The sequence below is a fragment of the Sinohyriopsis cumingii genome, chromosome 10 (assembly GCF_028554795.1).
Source record: "Sinohyriopsis cumingii isolate HCF-2022 chromosome 10, ASM2855479v2, whole genome shotgun sequence".
Lineage (NCBI taxonomy): Eukaryota > Metazoa > Mollusca > Bivalvia > Unionida > Unionidae > Sinohyriopsis > Sinohyriopsis cumingii.
In genome coordinates this window covers 112,749,473-112,770,616 of record NC_142970.1, presented here as the reverse complement: position 1 = coordinate 112,770,616, position 21,144 = coordinate 112,749,473, and the positions used below count along the sequence as shown (strand labels likewise).

Sequence of the window (21,144 nt, the reverse complement as noted above, 5' to 3'; positions counted from 1 at the left end):
AAGAACTCATGAAAAACCAAGAACTAGAAGCCACTGCCAAGATTCTCGCATACGTCATAGGTGAGATAAAAACGAAGCATTTCCGTAACTTGCACATAATTCCAAGTGATATAATATAATTATCATAAGTTAGTGTCTTCATTTTATTTATCGGAATAAAAAGGCCCTGTTGTAAATGATTTAGTTGCCTAAAATGATTACCTACACATAAATTTCGCAGCATAGTGAATGCATCAGGCGAAATTTACAGACAGATGTTAATTCCCTTGTGGATTAAAACATAAAAGTACACGTTCATCGTTCTGGTTTATTCAGCTATTAATTATTCTGTGGCAGCAGATTGAGAGAGTGTGTAATATGTATATAATATAATTAATGGTAAAGGAATGTCATATATAATATAATTAATGGTAAAGGAATGTCATATATAATATAATTAATGGTAAAACAATCAGTTTGGAGCTAAACATAAATAGGACCAAACTCAAAATGTTAGCCAATTCCAAAAGGGGTAAAGAAAGACAACGAAAAAAACACCTCGGATAAAAAAGCCATGTAGTTACAAACCCTTTAATTAGAACATTTGTTCCTGGTGTATTGACTGACAAACCGACTGAATGTGTTCAGGAGTTCACTCCAAGTAATCTATCCCGTCGATACGTTCGGAAATTTAGCAGGGATCTGCGGCAAAAGCATAACTGCTTTAATCAATATTTTAGTGATCCACGTGACATGATTCCTTAATCAAAATAGACGTTTTATAATTCTTCAAGACACACAGACACACACGTGTATCAACTTCTTGAATAATATGCCTTTATCAGTAATTTGTCATGCATACCTTTGTGAAGTCTTGTCACGTACAGAATCTAACGCCATAACACCTGCTACAAACTGTCAATACAGTTTACATTTTGTGGGAAAACGTTATTCAAATAGTGAGTTTAGTCATGTATTAGACAATCTGCGTGGCTTTTTCTGTCATTTAATAATCAAATTAAAACGAATGCCTGTATTATCTTGATTTCAAACGCCATCATCACCCTTTCTTGTTATAATTTTTAAATGGTTTAATAACATTTTTTTTTTTAACAATCGCATGTTACGACAATATACACAGTAAATCCGATTGTGATCATTGCACCCATTACTCCTTATTAGACTAAGTACCTAGCTTACATCTATGAATAGTAGCAGTCTTCTATGAGAACTCTACGCAACTCGTTCAACTTCGTCGAAATGCACCAAACAATTTACGAGGCATGCGCCAGAAACGAAAACGTCCTCGGATGCACAGACGATACTTCAACTCACCCCACACCCTACTCACCTCGAAAATGAAACAAAACGGCATGATCCAGACCTCGCCAGGACTGTCGCTTTCCTCTGAAACTCCAACTATGCAGTCATGTCCCAATCTTACCACACATTTTCCATAGGTTGAATGTACAATGGTTTACTTATCCGTCAAGAACCAGTTCTACCCGGTGTTCAAGTGTCACTGATATTCGTAGCGATACCATCCGACTGTAACGGTGTCGAGTGTCTCAGTACGAAAGTGCAACCTAGTCTGAACGCAACAGGCGGGTACCTAACTGAGATGCTACATTGTCACGTGTGTAAGACAGTGATATGAAATCAATCTGAGGGCGATGGCTCGAAACTAGGTAAAGGTCGTATGTTTATCAATGACCTGTAACAATGAAAGTACTTTTCATCGTTTTGATTCAGATCTACAATTAAAAACAGACACCAATAGTTTAGTTTGTTATGGGTACAATGACTTCTAACTTATATGCCACAATGCAATGTATATACACTGTCTAGTCCGTCATAATTTAAATTACACGGAGATAATTATGTCCGTAATGATCAGAACATACTGGGAAAATTATGCCAAGCATTGCTAGGTTGGGGGGGGGGGGGACGGCATGATCCCACAATTCCCTAGCATGACACACCTTTGACACCCAGAAAATATAAGGGACGATAATGTACTGGATTGGACCCTTTTAAACAAGATTGGCATTAAAAAGAGGTCGACATGTATGATTCTTCTTGTTTCACCTAACAAAGATCCGTATCCACCAGTGCATTATGGGACGGCATATCTAGGTCTATGCTGGTGGCAAGAGTTTCCTAAATACTGATTACCAGTGACTACGCTTTAAACCTGCTAATGGGACTCGAGTGATTACACTTCAAACCTGTTAATGGGATTCTAGTGACTACACTTCACACCGACTAAAAAGGATTACTAGTGATTATATCTCACAAGTAATAATGACCTCTTTACTTGTCCAAACTGTAAGGGTCATATCTGAAAGGCTTCCTCACGATGACCACTATACAAATACAGTGAAACACTGTTTATAAATGACACCCCAAGGGTCACAGTATTTTATTTTGTGTAGACAGGTATCATTGCATGTAGGTCAAATATCCAGGTACACAAATGAGGTGTCCTTTTAGAACATATGCCCTCATATAAATGCGTCAATAGAGTTATGTTTCACTTTACATTTGTTTTGAAACAGATTAACCCTATCAGTTTACGTAGTAAATTTTGAAAAAACGGGCACAGAATCACAAAGGAAGCTAGAGCGCTGGAAATGATTCCAAGGTTTGCGGGTGAGATAATGTGTTAAAAAATGTATATGTACTTAAAATCAAACATCTAACTAATAATCGTCATTAAGTTTCACCAACATGCTAATGTTTAAACTTTTCACGAACATATAAACATGTAGAAAATTCTTAAAAGCCTAAAGGTCTGGTACTTACTGCGTATGCATGATACTGATTCGTTGATATATGAAGTACACAGGACAATTTGTAAAGGCAACAAAACCATAATAGTCTACACAATGAACAGGTAAGATCCGCAGTGTGAGGAAGTACGATAGCGTGGATCACGTTTTGCAATGCTTTATCTAAATTCACCTGTTGTTGTTGTTGTTGTTGTTGTAGAGTTTAACGCCATTTTTCAGCACAAGATAGGATATACATGGCGGCGAGTATAATTGGTGGAGGAAGAACCCTGGAAAACCCCGGGAAGAACCACCGACTCACGAGAAGCTACTGGTAGGCTTTCTCACGTACCCACGTTAGCCGAGCCTGAGACTCGAACTCACGCAGACAGAGGTGAAATGGCAGTGATCCGGAACGGTGAGCGCTTTCGACCACTCGGGGGCCCCCAATACACCTGTGTCTATGTGTGTGTGTTCCAGTCACTGCTTTTCCTCACCTTTGCCAAGTTCAGTTGAAAGAAAACGTCACATTAAACCCGCCATTAGTGAGTGGCAGCCCTTGTAATGAACAAAGAACAGAGATGGTGAGATATTGTGCCAGTAGGTATCGGATACGGTACCTTACTCATGCATTCACGCATCGGACACGGTACTTTATCTATTGATTCACGTGTCGGACACATGCCTTACTCAGGCATTCACGTATCGGACACACAAATCCTACGCAGGAACTCACGTATCGGACACACAAATCCTACGCAGGAACTCACGTATCGGACACACATACCATATTAATGCAGTCACGTAACGGAAACACATACCATATTAATGCAGTCACGTAACGGACATACGTACCATATGAATGAAGTCACGTATCGGACACAATGCTTGATTCGTGCACTCACGTAACGGAAACACATACTTTATTAATGCAGTCACGTAACGGAAACACATACCATATTAATGCAGTCACGTAACGGACACACATACCATATGATTGCAATCACGTATCGGATACAATGCTTGATTCGTGCATTCACGTATCGGACACACATACCATATTAATGCAGTCACGTATCGGACACAATGCTTGATTCGTGCATTCACGTATCGGACACACGTACCATATTAATGCAGTCACGTAACGGAAACACATACCATATTAATGCAGTCACGTATCAGATACAATGCTTGATTCGTGCATTCACGTATCGGACACACATACCATATTAATGCAGTTACGTATCGGACACAATGCTTGATTCGTGCATTCACGTAACGGAAACACATACCATATGATTGCAGTCACGTATCGGATACATTGCTTGATTCGTGCATTCACGTAACGGACACACATACCTTACTCATGCATTCTTTTTTTGGTCATGCATCCCTTGGTCATGCATACCTTAGTCATGCATCCCTTGGTCATGCATACCTTAGTCATGCATACCTTGGTCATGCATACCTTGGTCATGCATACCTTAATCATGCATACCTTAATCATGCATACCTTAATCATGCATACCTTAGTCATGCATACCTTGGTCATGCTTGGTCATGCATACCTTGGTCATGCATACCTTAATCATGCATACCTTAATCATGCATACCTTAGTCATGCATACCTTGGTCATGCATACCTTGGTCATGCATACCTTAATCATGCATACCTTAGTCATGCATATCTTAATCATGCATACCTTGGTCATGCATACCTTGGTCATGCATACCTTAGTCATGCATACCTTAATCATGCATACCTTGGTCATGCATACTTTAGTCATGCATACTTTAATCATGCATACCTTGGTCATGCATACCTTAGTCATGCATACCTTAGTCATGCATTTCTTTTGAAGGGTGAAACGCGACAAGCTTGTGTTTAGATGTAAACTTGATGAGAACAAAATGTATGATGATGTACCGTCCGAGAAAATAATAGACATTTTGAAGAAAATAACGCGGCTTATCAGGCTTATCAAAGAAAGTTTGACTAATACTTTAGTAGATTTTAATTTAAACATATTAACTGTGTAATATCTGTAACATACCTGTATATTTTTAATATTCTCGGCTATTTCTGTGGGAAGAGAAAATGCCTCCCTCTTGTGTATGTCGTATAATTGATTTGCAAATATAAAAATTATACATTTTGTTCGCCGGAAATTTCTCCGTTAGAGTAAAAAACTCCAATCATTAGGACCAACTCCTCCAGTTCTACCACTGGATTGCCTGCAAGATTGACAGATCAATTGCGAGTGAAAAAATAGTTCCACGCATTCGCAACATCTCGGTCAATCTGTCTCTATATATAGCCGATGTGATCCAACGAGAGCTATTGTCATACTGTTCAGGGATGATTTTTCTGTCAATTACTGCGCTAATATATGTACAATGCATATATGTGTCTCGCAGACATAGCCAAACTAGTCCGAATAACAGTTATTTAGATTAGTTTCAACAAAACAGTAGCATATCGGTATCATCACGAACAAGAATTATTCGTTTTACATTATACGTATATTCATGTTCACAGGTTGTCCTCTTTTTTTATTTTTACTTTTTTCTTTACTCCTTTCTTCTTTCCTTTCCTTTATTTTTTCTTGTTTACACTAATGAGTAGAGCCAATCAATTTTCGAAATGGGATTTGTCAGCACATGAAAGACTATACATGGCGGCCACTATATTTGGAGTAAGAAGATCCCGGGAAGGCCCCGAGAAAACCACAAACCCCCGGGAAGCTACTGGCGTGCTATCTCACATATCGACGTTTGTGAAGGCGATACTCGAACCTATTCGAGACACCATAGCCACCCGGGACACCCATCCCAAATCTGTATCTACAATATCAATATGGCACATCACATGATGTAACGTTGAAACTATATTGAATATCCACCTTGCAAGAGCATATGTTCAAGATCATCCTAACATGGCACCATTCTGACACAGACAAAGAGAAAGAGAAAACAACAAGAAACAACATTCATTAAACCTTATTCGAAATCGCGATGTGCTCAGTAGACTCTCGTGAAAGTGAGCGCTCGTGATGAAAAACCGCGAAGTAGGTAAAGGAACGGCCAGGAGATGGTTGGACTGTAGAGGCACCATGATGCTTAAAATAAAACCATCAACAACAGAAAACACGTGCTTTCGACGGTCGTCTAAGTACAAAAATTCAAAGGTCATTTTTTATTAAAACATTAAAGAAAAAGATGGTGTAAAACATTTTAATAATTCTTCGAGAGTAAAAGGAACGCTTTCAGAAAAACGTACGGCGGTAAATAACCAGCAGTCAGCTGAGAGATTGCAACAAATGGTATTAGCGGGCAACACGATATCGTATCACGAGTACCTGTTAACCGTTAAGCTAAAATTGCATGGATACGCAATACAGTTATCAAATTTGGGCACGTCTGACAACAAACATTGATAACAAGTGTTGTTCTTGTGCTTAAAAGTGGCGATAGGTAAGTAAGTGGGAATGCACATCAGTAGATAGGCAGGAGGGAAGATACAAAGGCAGGTTGGTAGGTATGGTGAAAATATTTATCATTCTGATGTCATAGTGGCAGGTAGATATGTAAGCAGGTATGTACGTATATGGGTGGGTGTGCAGATTGGTAGCAAGGTACAAAATGAAATATGCATTATAAGTAAACAATGTCGAAACCAGTTTATATTGGGTAACCGACGTTCACTTTCCTTGCCAGTGACGATACGTCTGACTCAGCTAAAAAAAAAATTATCATTATAAGTTTCGGGTTACATTGCTATTATGAGTTTCGGGTTACATTGCTATTTAGGTTACACAACAAGTCACAAGGGTGCGACTTGGGTTGGGATTATATAGTTTTAAACTGAAAATGGTGACAATTATTGTTTACTTAGTCTAAAGGAAAACATACAAATCTTAGCTTGTCCTCTTAAAAGTCGCCTCGCTTTAGCCAAATTTCTGTGGGGCAAGGAGTCCAAGACAGAAATTCAAACACTGATAAATGGTCATTTTTCTTACAGAAGAGTGTCTTTAACTAAGTCCGTCGGTTTCGATTATTTGCGAATTCCGAACTGATACTGCTAGATTGTGAAATGGCCATTTAATGCAGAATTTCACTGTTCCTACATAGGTTTAAGACAACAAGCAATCGGATTAAAATCAGATCTCCAGTGTCCTAAGTGAATATTAAAAATCAGATCCCACTGTCATACGTGAATATTAAAAATCAGATCCCACTGTCCTACGTGAATATTAAAAATCATATCTCCAGTGTCCTACGTGAACATTAAAAATCAGATTTCCAGTGTCCTAAGTGAATATTAAACTCAGATCTCCAGTGTCCTAAGTGAATATTAAAAATCAGATCTCCAGTATCCTAAGTGAATATTAAAAACCAGATCTCCAGTGTCCTAAGTGAATATTAAAAATCAGATCTCCAGTGTCCTAAGTGAATATTAAAAATCAGATCCTCAGTGTCCTAAGTGAATATTAAAAATCATATCTCCAGTGTCCAAAGTGAATATTAAAACTCAGATCTCCAGTGTCCTAAGTGAATATTAAAAATCAGATCTCCAGTGTCCTAAGTGAATATTAAAAATCAGATCCCCAGTGTCCTAAGTGAATATTAAAACTCAGATCTCCAGTGTCCTAAGTGAATATTAAAACTCAGATCTCCAGTGTCCTAAGTGAATATTAAAAATCAGATCCTCACTGTCCTAAGTGAATATTAAAAATCATATCTCCAGTGTCCTAAGTGAATATTAAAAATCAGATCTCCAGTGTCCTAAGTGAATATTAAAAATCAGATCTCCAGTGTCCTAAGTGAATATTAAAACTCAGATCTCCAGTGTCCTAAGTAGGAAAGGGGAGATCTGTTTGTTATGATACAAGGATCAGATCATTATTTAAAATATGCCGTGTAAGAAAATTGTTCTAAACATTTTATGTTGATTTATTGGCAGAGAATAAGAGCAATACAATGGAGCGGGATTCCAAAGGTTAACCTGTACAATTCATTGCAATGCGTAAAACAATCTCATCCAACGACAGGAGCAAACAGAATACTTCGAAATGTTTGGTAGTTGTTCTATGTATCAACCACCCTGAATGTCTGATACATATCTACGTACCACAAGATGCTAGTTGTGTGTTATTTGTTGAGCATTCGAATTAACAGCTGACGTGTCCCAAACTGGACTTTTTATATTTGTATTAGGTAATAACGTGTCTGGTGATAAGTTTGAAAGACTAGACAGCGGTCATATAAGTGTTTATCTGTTATCTGGGTCAGTCGTATGCTATATATTAGGCGTGGCTATCTCTAATTTGGTCAGTTGGTGGAAATGGTTAAAGAAATCAGTAAATGGCTAATATTCCACATATTCTATGGTGCGCTACATAGTTTTGCGAACAATTGCTTCTAGCTAAATTACGAGCCTAAACTTATTTCGTATTGACGCTGCCACATTGAATATAAAGACAATGATAACAGTTTTTTGGCAGTGAAGACCATGGTTCCATAATGATGCAGTTACACATCAATAATACAGTAATGTATGACGCCATATTTAAAAATAAAACAACATATTTGATACGGTGAGGTGACAAATGAAAATAAAAGGAAAAGTCAAGGAAACAAACTAGGTAGGAAGATGAAATGGATGGAGTGATCATTAAATATTATTGATATTCCAGTTGAAACAACATAGCTACACATACATTTATTTGATCTCTCCTCGTAAGGCCAAAAATACGCATTGTACAAGGTCAGCTATTACGACATGGTTCGTTGAATTAATCAATTAATTATATTCGTTAACACGGCGGTTTTCGCTAAAATTCCTGGTATGAATCTGCTTCTAAGATTTGCATAAAAGGCATTGCAAAGAAAATGGAAGATGATAATCATTTTGGTATACATTGTTGAATACACGTACCATTTCAGGTACTTTGGTATACAGTGTTGAATACAGGTATCATTTCAGGTACTTTGGTATACAGTGTTGAATACACGTACCATTTCAGGTTCATTCTTGCCTCTGATTCTGCTACTAAGTAATATTTTCTGACACGAAGCAAAGCGTCAAAGACGGACAAATAACATTGATTAAGGCTGAAAAGTCAAAGTGATTAAAATAGTGAGAGTTAGCCGAATATGTATATAAGTCTTTGATGGGAGTTCATAGCCCACGTAACGAATTAGAGAAGCAAACATCAAATTTATTTTTCTTTGCAGCATCATAATTTCCTTAAGAAAGAACCATGCACATATGTTATAAAATACTTTGTTAGCATTATCAAGCGATTCATACCTATTTTAAACATAAACCAGATATAAAATCATAGAAATGGTATCAACTGTCTGATACTTGTAAATGGCTTCATCAGCACAATCCTGGTTGTGTAGCGCCGAAAAAAAAAACTAGTTAGAAACAAATGACTTGGTCAAGCACTTTGTTAAAATCTAGAGTAACCCTAATTCCTTCAAACCGATGGAAAAATATATATATATATAATGAGATGATAAGACAAAATACCAACGGTAAAGACGTTCCAACCTCCCTTCTCACCCTAACAAAAGCATATAAAAAAGTAAATAAATATGAACGTGGACGCCTCCATCCACACCCAATTGCATGGTGTCTTCTGCAGATGGACACACATTACTGAGTTAATGCGACTGCTTTCATATTGATATAACTCCTGTATCCTAACCAACCGTATGAAAAATCCATAAATGCAAAAATGTAATAATCGGAAAATACAATAAGTAATGTATATGGTTACAACTCTCTCTCTCTCTCTCCGAAACATTTTTAGTCAATTATTAAGTGTTTAATTTTATAATTCACTTTGATTATTCGTCTATATGTATATTGACTTATGAATTATTATCGGTGAGTCCAACAGTAATAGAGATAAAAGCAAATGTATATACTTGTTTGTATAAACCACAACGGTATTGAGTTTATTCTTCCGTGAAGAGTGATAGTGACTCATGCAGTTATCATGGTTCCTAAGTCGTGGACAACCGCCAACAACCACAACTTACAGCCGATCGAAACATCACTCAGTCACTTCCGTCAGATCGTGAAATAAGCATCGGAAGTAGTTATAGGAATATAGATCAATTGCATGTGTCCTTTTTTTATTCGCCTGAATTTGTGCCAATTAAAATCAGATCACAAATATTACTTCCGGTTCAGTAGCCAGTAAAGTAGTCCCAGTGTATTGTTAGGGCACTTTATCCTTTCTCGACTTTTGCTGGTGAAACAAGAGTTAGATTTAGGCACTATTGGTGTTGATTTAAAAGTAATTGCTTATTTTTGTTTAACATTTGAGCAATATGACTTGGTTGTCTGTATGCATTTTGGCGACAGTGCACAGTGAGCATTAGGCATTGATGATGACCCGGTAGTGAAATATGTGACCCAATGTGCGGTGCTGTTTTTATAATCCAGCCTCTCAAAAAACATGCCAGATAACCAATGACAAGAACTTCACCGTGAGTTCGTCTTTGACGGTACTTTAGGATAATATATGATTTATTATCATTTGGACACAGTTGAAAGATCCGTACTCAGAAACAAATGAAGAAAACAACAAACAAAAATAATTGTGACCTGATTCCAACTGGGACTTTGTCTCCCTTCTCCACCATATTTTCCTACCTGAGCGAATGTATAGTTTAGAATATGGATCTCAATGGCGACGAATAACATCTGAGTCTTCGTTCTCGACTTGACAGAAAATGTCGAGAGGTTCTGCTTGAAGTTACGGTATGGCCCAATTTTAACATCCCCAAACAAGCAGATGGCTCAAGTCCATATTCGAACGACCAAACACAGCTTTAATTTAAATATCATAAAAGCGCTAATGTTCAGAATTACATTTCAACGCATTTTTTCAGATGAAATCCAAATGTACACATGTATTACGCTATACTGCAAATAAACTAGGCTATATCAATTCAGATGCAATGTTTCTCTAAATGACTAAATATTTTATCAGACTGAGCGTACTTAATATATTAAAGGAAACAAAACTAGGCCAGTAACCTATAAATATTTTATGATTTATTGTGTAACCGACTCATTGGCCGAGGTATATCAGCTATTGTCTAGCATAGACATTCCGTGAACCGCTAATTTCCAGCACGTGCGAAGCCATTGCATAATCGGGTACGCCACAAATTACGTAACGGGCACAAATTAGCCAAATGAGTAGGACAAATAGGAGGAATTTTCATTATTACGTATCTTATGTAACCTTTAGTAAATGTTAGCACTTCGCTAATGAATCTTGTGTCAATCAATAGGAGGCTTTTCATCACAGAAACATCTGGTTTTGAATAAAAGTCATAGATTTGAGTAAGCAGAACATTGTCCGTTTTTCGGAAGGATTATTTCACTTTCATGTCATAGCTAAACTAAAAGGTCCGATCGACCAACATACGGGGTTCTTCTGGTCTAGATCAGGCTTCCCTTATATGACTGAGCTGTCTGCGGGGACTCTCCAAACCACCCACCCACCCCTGATAAAATGTGTTGATATAATTATCTAAGCCTGAAAAAATACTGAACCCGCTGACGAAATGCTGCATTTTTATTTTTAAGCTGCTGAAAGATACTGGTACATTATTAAATACTCAGCTCCCTGATGGGCCCCATGTTTAAATTCTTCCACAGTATGACGATTCGTTACGTAAAATAAACTATAACAATTTTGTGTAGAAATCTACGTATGTGACATCGAATAGTGAACGTGTGTGTGTGTGTGTGTTTGTGTGTGTGTGTGTGTGTGTGTTTCATATATGATGGCAACATTTAATTAACGTTTATATTAGTAGTAACTATGTCCTATTGCCCTACGTGTTTAAGCTGTCGCTTAGCAAAAGTCATTTTCAACCAACACGTTGGTCACGGTGAGAGATTGCAAAATCGCATGTCTGTACCTTGTGTTAATGAAAGTTTGATGGATTGTTTCTCATCGTTATTTTTCGTTAAGTTTCAAAATTGATCGAATGTATTTTACTAATTTTTTACATTAAAATTCAACATTGATCGATTGCATTTTACCGTCATTTTACATAGAGTTTAAAATGTTTTAAAAGGAACGATTTTCACGTCATTGAACATACTCGTATTTTAGAATGCATTAGAAGAGAAAACGAGGTGGGATGGGTGTAAGTAGAATGATAATACAATATATAACTATTTATTCAAGCTATGTTTTTGAGAAAAATGTTTGGTCAGAATCTACACCTGTTTAGTTCCTTTTAAAAATATTTTCTATATGACGTACTCGCAAGATAAACGATACTTAGAAAAATTTTGAAACTTTAAAAATACACTTGGTAATAACAATGATTATTCTGGTGATCTATGGGTATATTAGTGTATACGTTTTGCATGGTATCCGTGCTTGTATAGGTAAACTGTTGCACCTTGAAAATCGTGCAATTCATTCATGTAATTTGACTTTAATAACCTTGAAAAATGAAGACTCCGTATCGCTATAATATTAAAATATTTCATTTGGAAAGAAAAATGTGTTGATAGCCATCAGTTTATAGTGTAGATATATTCAAATAAAGAGCAGCTTCATGTTTTAACACCCAGATAGTGAAGTGTACACCCAGATAGTGAACTAAGTGTACACCCAGATAGTGAACTAAATGTTAGACATCATCGAATATTTTCAGATCTGCAGGAGTGGTATCGTGATAAGTCTTGTATTATCACACTTAAAGCAGGTTCTAAAAGACACAACTAAGATCATAGACAACACTAAGATCACAGACAATACTAAGATCATAGACAACACTAAGATCATAGACAACACTAAGTCAGACAATACTAAGACCATAGACAACACTAAGACCATAGACAACACTAAGATCATAGACAACACTAAGATCATAGACAGAACTAAGATCATAGACAACACTAAGTCAGACAATACTAAGACCATAGACAACACTAAGACCATAGACAACACTAAGATCATAGACAACACTAAGTTAGACAATACTAAGACCATAGACAACACTAAGACCATAGACACAACTAAGATCATAGACAACACTAAGATCATAGACAACACTAAGATCATAGACAATACTAAGATCCCTGCATATTTGACCGGTTATAGTTCAAGTTACGAAGAAGCAGCAGTTTATAATATAGAAACTTCTTCAATAATGGCACCTTAGGTCTGTGCTGACTTATTTCATTCGATATAATTATGTTGTAACTTATTTGGTGGCATTTTACAAATTGCACCACGAGGAATATGTATTCATTCACGTCTCAGAAAGTGGTAATTGTAAGTTCCTTTTGGCGGCCAGTTTGCTGCAAACAATATTTTCCATTTTCAAAATTGCATAAATTGATAATGTTGTTTTAAATCAAAATATCATCAATATCACACTAAATTAAAAAGGAACATTTAGTTCCCCCCAAAAATTGCTTTTTTATTTGTACATTGTTAGTGGTTAACAGCGACACGTAGAACTAGCATCTATCTTGCCGCATGGCACATTTTTCGATGTTAACATTGCTCATGTATAGTGACATAAATCCAATAATTTATGGGTCAAAAGTAAACCTGTGATTTAAGATATCGATCTTTTCTCTGAGCATGTATTAAATCCAGACCAGTATTGATACTAACAATCCAGTCGTGCCTAAAGCACAGTAACTATCAATATATTATTTTTATAAACATAAAATAGATAGTAAATAGTATATAAAAAAGCTGTAAACATTTCATTGCATAACTATATATCTATTACATTACCAACATATCACCACACACACACCACACCCATTTCCGGTTCCGGTACAAATATGCTGCATGACATGAAAGACGATATACTCGAAAATATTGGAGCGTAATGTAAAATAACGGTAAGATACAACCGACACAACGGTCCGGTAAATGAAGCATCTTTTGGCACTTTTAAAGTGCAGCCATACAATTCAAAAATCTCTAGCTGACCCCACCCCACCCCCCAGTCACACATTTGCTGAAAGTGACAGTACTACATAGCGACACTTTAAACAAACACTCAGTACTTCCTTAATTTACATAGTTACGACTAATACAACGCTAATGTCAGCAGCGACACAGCTGGAAATAACCGGTTTAATGTTTTTGTATTACCTCCGCCATCTTTAATTTCTCAGATGGTATTGCTATTCAGTGGTGCATGCCTGGCCTCGTGTACGGAGCATCATGGGAGGCCAGGGTACCAGGCCAACGGAGTGTTTTCGGTAATTGTAACGTATCTAGATTACTATCACAAAAAATACAAACTTAAATCCACCAGTTAATTGGTTGATATAAAAGAAATCAATATCTCTCCGGTTCATCATTTCCATATTCAAGAAACCTGGAGTATTTTGCAGCTTTCAGAAGCCGAAATATCCTAAACACATATCCGTACAAGTAGATACGATAAAATACAGACCATCGACCTGAAGACATGGCTCGAGATATCCAGTCAGAAATCACAAGAATAGAGTTGTATGCCACAATGTTTTAGAATTTAACATCTGAACATGCAGAAATTGTTCGAGACCTCGTTAGTTGTGAGCCCCTATAAAGCAGAAACTAACAGAGGGTTCAGTGACGAATATCACGGAGATGGCCCATTTTATTTTTCTAGACGGTGTGGGTGGATCAAAATATTATTTAAAAAACATGGCCTTTCAAGCAAGTGGGTTATAAGTAAGGACAAGTGATTTGTTTCAAAAGAGACTTACCAGGGGCATATGTCTAAAATATTCGTTGAGCAATGGAGCAGTTAAACCTGGAGGAAAATAGTCTGCTTTGTGTGAAATATGTTGAGAGGCAAATAAAAACATTTTTGGCGGTTTTATTTTGTTTCCTTTAATATTTAAAATACAAGTAATTTGAACGTTGTGTCAATATGATATTAAGAAAATAAAGTATACATACACATACAAACGCACACACACACACACATGGATACATACACACATATTTCCTGGTCAGTCTCTTTTCTCCCTAAGGAATAGACATACATAATGTATGTTAATGTATAATATGTATATATACATGCATGTATGTGAAGTGAGGTTCTACTGTGCTCTTTGCAGAACTAATTATCCGTTATAGAACAAGTTCTTTCAAACACATCTGACGACACAAGACAGAAGGATAAACTTTCTACAAAGTATCCTTTGAAGTCAGACGTATCGTACATAAATGGGTTCCATGGTCGGATTAACCTACCGACGTCCTTGGAACCCAGACCACGCAATCCGGATTTAATCGCATATCACCGAAGATCATTCACAACGTTCATGATAGTACATCTTGTACTACATAATTTCTGCGTCAAGCTTCGTGGTTTGGAAGCATTGCCAATAGCAAATGTATACAAAAAGATTAATGTAACACCGCAATATAGATACAGCAGAACAATGGGTTACCCATAAGGTCAGACTGGAGTTGAACGGAACCAGTAAAGACAAAACACATAGGTCATGCATATAAAACGGGATCCATAGGCCAGCCCTGCCCCTGCAACGCCCGCAAGAGCAGAAATAACCCGAGCAACGCCATCAACACAAATACCAGAAATAACGGAACAACGAGGAAGATGGCTCCGCTTAGATTCCCTGCCTCCAAGCAGTCTGATATGAGCGCTGCAGTTTAACCCAACACCTGTTTCAACAGCAAGGAGTGCAGAAAATAGGAACAGGCGAACAAGTAGCTAGAAAGGATAAAGATGAAGAGGAGAAAGAATCCGCCCCTGACGAAGAAACTGATGCAAATGGGACTGGAAGTAGTCTTCTATAATTTCAGCAAAACATATACATTCATTGATGTAACTCGCTTCATGAGAAGGCGGACTCCACAGTCGCCACCCACCATTATGCAAAAATTCCTATGGACCCTCGCCAACTATCAAGCAACTGCTGTAAAGTAACCTTCCCTATAATAAAAGTGTTGAATGCAGTCTGTCGTTTTCTAAACAAAACCGGGTCATGGAACGCAGTTCGAGGCCAATAATTATCTAGGCCAGCAATTAGATCGCATATCAATAACCGTGCTGCTGTCCCCTCGATCACCCATAACCGGTCTATCGAAGTGAACGCGTGCTTACTAGTTCTCAATTTTTATTTCAGTTTAATAGGCTGAGTTGGACAAAAAGACACAATAATACCTAATGAAAAACATCTATACGTCAGATGCACCGATACTACAAACAAAACACGTCTTGAATTGCGCCTTATGTTCCAAAGACATTCAGTATCAATTAAATAATATGAGAGATTCAAACTTTCAAGAGCCTGAAGTAAACGAGGGTGTTTATAAGCACTTTTCCGTGATGTTTTATGTACATACTAAATTAAATAGTTTGGATGTGCTTGCATTATTAATGTCAAATTGATGATATATATAATGTTAAAAGTAAGATTAAACTTTTAGCCTAAAAATTAATATTATGCTGCAGAGAAAAAAGGTATTGTTATAATTACTTGCATGTATCACTATTTTGTGACTTTAATGCATAACTAGTTTTAAAGTGTCTTATAAACTAGATTTTTTTATCAGATCGATATTTGCACTCAGTTTTCAATAAAGCGCATGCTGTTTGATGTTGTTAAAGAAACAATACTAAACAAATTACCTTTTTGAAATACGGTATAACGGCACAGACCCAAATGTGCATAGTCCATAACAAAAATACCTGCTCCTACATTGAAATCTCTGTGGTCTAAGTTTATTTGTTTCAATAATACCGATGGCATAATTGCAGTGATGTAGTGATGAATAAATCTGGCACAATGTCACAGTCATATACAATACTCAGCCCAATACTTGATTGTTTCGGAGATAATAGTTGCCTCGATCTTAGCCAGAACAATATCTCAACCGTGGATTGCTTAAAAAAAAAAACAACAAAGCCTGGAGAGGAAAAGAACACCGGCCCTCTCTCTCTCTCTCTCTCTCTCTCTCTCCTTTTATTTCGACCCGCAGTTCAATACGTATCTTTTAAAATCCAACGTGTAGGAGGTAAACTGTGCAGTGTGTACGCCCCCCACCCCACCCAAAAAAACTAAAGAAACAAAACAAATTGTGTCATCAATATAACACATATTTGATTCTATCTTACACACCGAAAAGTTTTGTAATGTAATTAAAGCTTACCTAGCGGTGGAATCCCTACTATAGCTGTCAACGTTGACTAGGCGGAATCTGTATGCCTCTGCGTATGTCAAGTTTTTCCTCGAGGTCTCCTATTTGGTGGAATGTTTAAATTGATAAGTTATCGCCAGAACACCGCCTATTATACGCTCTATTAAAAACCGGTATTCTCCGGACAAAGTCTTAATTATTGCATAATCCAGGTATTTACCCTGCGGGGCAAATTAGTACTTTATTATCCGTGAAATTTAATGAGTGTGAACCATTTATGTCATATGTTTGTTTGAATCGATTTTGACACCAATATTATCGGCGTACAAGGTCGGATTAAGGTGGTAAGACGCCCAGAAGAAATTTGCAAAGGCCCCCACCCCACCCCGCCGCATATCACTTGATCAACTGGTGCATTTGCTCCACTTTTAATCAAGCATTTTATACGTATGACTTTTTCCATACTCTGTAACAGATGCAACCCTAAAGGATGGTAATTTAATTTAATTTAATTTAAACAGCAATATAATAAAGGGACATAAAGATTATACAGGACAAGGTACTCGTATATCAATCATATGTAAAGAAGGCTTAACGATTATAAAAGTATATATATATATATATATATATATATATATATATATATATATATATATATATATATATATATATATCAGAACTCGTTGTCACATATCTGCAGCATCGAATAAGTTTGATATCTAATATTAGTTTGTATATACCTTCACCAGATTGAAGAAAATGTGAACTTACACGTCTTTTTTTAAAGAGACTGTGCCTCTCTTCTCAACAGGGAAAGTATTTTTTTTTAAAGTTTCATTTTAAGCTGTTTTATGTACCAAGTTTACTATATGACATGAATCTGTTCTACCGCCAATAAGTGACTCTTTATTCCTTAGCATTTTACAGAGCAAATACAAGTGTAGCCTTCTTAACTGTAATTAATTTAATATGGTGAAAACAGGTAATTTACACCCAACAGATTTATATGGTAAAAATAGAGGTAATTAACACCCCAAAAATGTATATGGTGAAAACAGTGATAAGTAGCATAACAAATCAGTAGCGTCACATTTGCATTCCTATCTTTCACAAACCTTCTGCTACGTTAAAACAGATAAACGAATATTTGTGTCCGAAATCTAGTCTCTTTGGAGGCATATTCTACCCAAACCGGGTAAAATCAAACTGCATCCACTTTTTTCGGGTTATCCGTTTTGCTGTTTGTTTTGTTGTTTTTTGTGATGTTTATTTATTTTGCTTTGTTTGTTGCTTTTATCGCGTCTCACACCAAAGTGTGAATGCCAGATTGGGTTTTGAGGTCTATTTGCATTATGTAACATTACTTGGTCAAACATGATCACCGGTATGATGTATAAGAAACAATGGAAAGAAGGGTCCTACAACTTTCTCTTTTAAGCCAAATTTTACGCTAAAATATGTGAAAGATATTCGAAAAGCTTGTCCTTGAATGTGTATGAGAAGTGCCTGCAAGTGCATAACACCTCGTGAAATTAAGGTAGCGCTAAGAAGATAACTCCATTATGATTCGCTATTGTTAAAGCCATTTGGCTACAAACCTGACATACTCATAATAAGTATGAAAACTTACGTTTATCTGTTGCAATAATAAGATGGACTTTAAGCCCATAAATGCATGATGTCGGATTTCAAATTCTTTAGTAAGACATAAATAAGTCAGTAAAAAATATCATAAAAAGAACAAAGGTATCATGAAGGCCTAATATACAATATACTTTTAAACATTAATATCAGAGTCAACATTATGTTGTTGTCCCAGTCCTTACACTTTTCCAGGTATTGAAAATTATTGTTGTTGTTGTAGGGTTTAACGCCATTTTTCAGCACATGATAGGCTATACATGGCGGCCAGTATTAATGGTGGAGGAAGAACCCGGAAAAACCCGGAAAGAACCACCGACCCACGAGAAGCTACTGGCAAGCTTTCTCACATATCCACATTAGCCGAATCCGAGACTCGAACTCACGCAGACAGAGGTGAGATGGCAGGGATCTGTAACGGAGAGCGCTTTAGACCACTCGGCCACTCGGATTGAAAATTAAACATAAAAGTATGACGTCGCGGCCCCAGAACATTGAATTTGGTGGTCCCTATTATAAATGCGGTATACATTGATATTTAGAAATACCGCGGTATAACGTAAACTGTTTATATTAGTGAATGTTTGTAATACGAGCCACTGGCCCAGGATACAGATCACGAATGAACAGAAAAAAGATCGTATTTACTGGAAATTTTATACATGCAAGTAATCAATTATTACATATTGTTTCTATATGGGTGAAAGACAAATACAAATGCACAATAATCACACAGTAGATTAAAGTAAACCATAACGCTTGAAAGGAGCAAACAAACATTTTGTGATATTGATCTCCGTGTCTATGTAGCAGAAGTTGGTGATAGAACGGTTTCTATAATTGGTAAGGTTTTTATTTTACATAATGCTAATTTAGTCATCTGAATTTTTCCATTATCATTTTGTATAAAAGACTTAATGTTTCTAATGTAAATATTTATTCGTAAACCTCCAAAAACAGGACAAGCAGTAATAAGATGGAATTCATTTTCGATATTAACATTACAAATCTGAAACAATCTTTCTTCATAACATATCTTTTCATATTTTCCTGTGTTACCTCCAATGGGTAAGTTCCCCACTCTAAGCATAGTGATTACAGGCCAAAATTCTTGATTAATTTGACCACTGAATTCTCTTCCCAGTGACCTATAGAAACGCAGTCTTTTCGTTGACGTAATCTCACACTGCGGCCTTTGTCTATTTTCACGTGTCTGACTAAACAATCTAAAAAATGTAATTTCATCATTTACCCGTTGAGTACATCGAACTTTGTCCAATCCATACGCAAATATAAGTTTTTTTTTAACATTCTTAGCCCAGCAATCACAAGTTTTCCTCATCTGTAAATTGTAGCAATGTTTAGATCATTAACCTTCTGTAAAAATTTAAATTCTAAACAAACAGTTCAAAATACGTTTATATATTATGCTCTGCTTACTAACTGTTCCTAATTAATTACATAGGGATGCATTTGGAGTAGACTTAGACCTACCAATAATGTATTTATAAATAGTTTTTTAGTATCATCGGCTTCATAAAACCCCCAAACCTCAGCCCTATAATAAAGAACGGGAGCTACACAGACGATGCAATTCAGTTACAGGTAATCTGCCAAATTTTGAAAGACTTTTCGTTCCATATAATGATCCTTCCAAGCTTGGTAAGACAGTTGTCTGACACACATACCGGAAGTTTTTTTTTTGTTGAGGAATACTTGTATTATGATTCAAACGTTACCTCTGTAGGGTCATATTACCATTTTTCATAACTTCTCAGATAACCAACTCTGCGAAATACAACCACTCTTGTTTTTTTCCATATTCACTTTTAATTTCCACTTTAGCTAATATGTAATGAGCCTATTGAGCGTGTTTTGCGACTGATGGGAGTGTCAGCAAATACAATTAAATCTTTTGCACACAACAGTAAAAGTAGTTCTAATGTTTCTACAGACACGTTCGTGTTTACGTCAGCTACAATAGGTTTTAAATCGTTTATAAATAAAAAAGAGTAAAGGCGATAAAACACAACCATGATGTACACCCACAGCCCTGTAAACCGGTAATAAAATTGTTGTACTTAACTCACGCTTTTAAACCATTATACATTGCTGTAATGATTCTTAACATTTCCGCTAACATTTTCACTAATTATCCTTTAGTACAGTAAACGTCTTTTTACCCTATCAAAAGCTTTTTCATAGTGTATAAATACTGCATGGAATCTACCCACCCATTTGCTTAAATATTTATAAGTTAATGTATATAATATAAACATATTATATATTGCAGAAAAACCCGCTTTAAATCCAATTTATTCTTCACACAGTAATTCGTTTTCGACCACCCATTCATTTATTATATTATTTAAACTCGATGTAAAGAATTTTCTTAATGCACTCAGTAGAGTAAAAATGCATCTGTAGTGGAAGTGTCCATTTGCATCATCCCCTTTCTTCAGAATTGAAGTTATGATAGCCGTTGACCAATATTCTTCATAATATCCAACATTGAAAGTTCAGTAAATAATATTGTAAATATTGGTGCAATTAGGTTGCCCGCGCATATAAAGATA

The 21,144-nt window shown here is 36.4% G+C and overlaps 1 protein-coding gene across 2 annotated transcripts in view; it reads right to left on the bottom strand.

Moving 5' to 3' along the window:
• Nucleotides 1-17,057, bottom strand: part of LOC149791037 (sodium-dependent glucose transporter 1A-like) — a 33,000-nt gene extending 15,943 nt beyond the window's left edge. The window contains exon 1 of one of the 2 annotated variants that reach the window (XM_089972940.1): nt 16,940-17,057. The gene's annotated coding sequence lies outside the window, so the exon portion shown is untranslated. Of the gene's footprint in view, nt 1-1,330; nt 1,605-16,939 lie in introns of those variants that run through there. The other variant, XM_089972939.1, reaches the window with a different exon arrangement.
• Between the last annotated feature and the right edge of the window lie 4,087 nt (nt 17,058-21,144).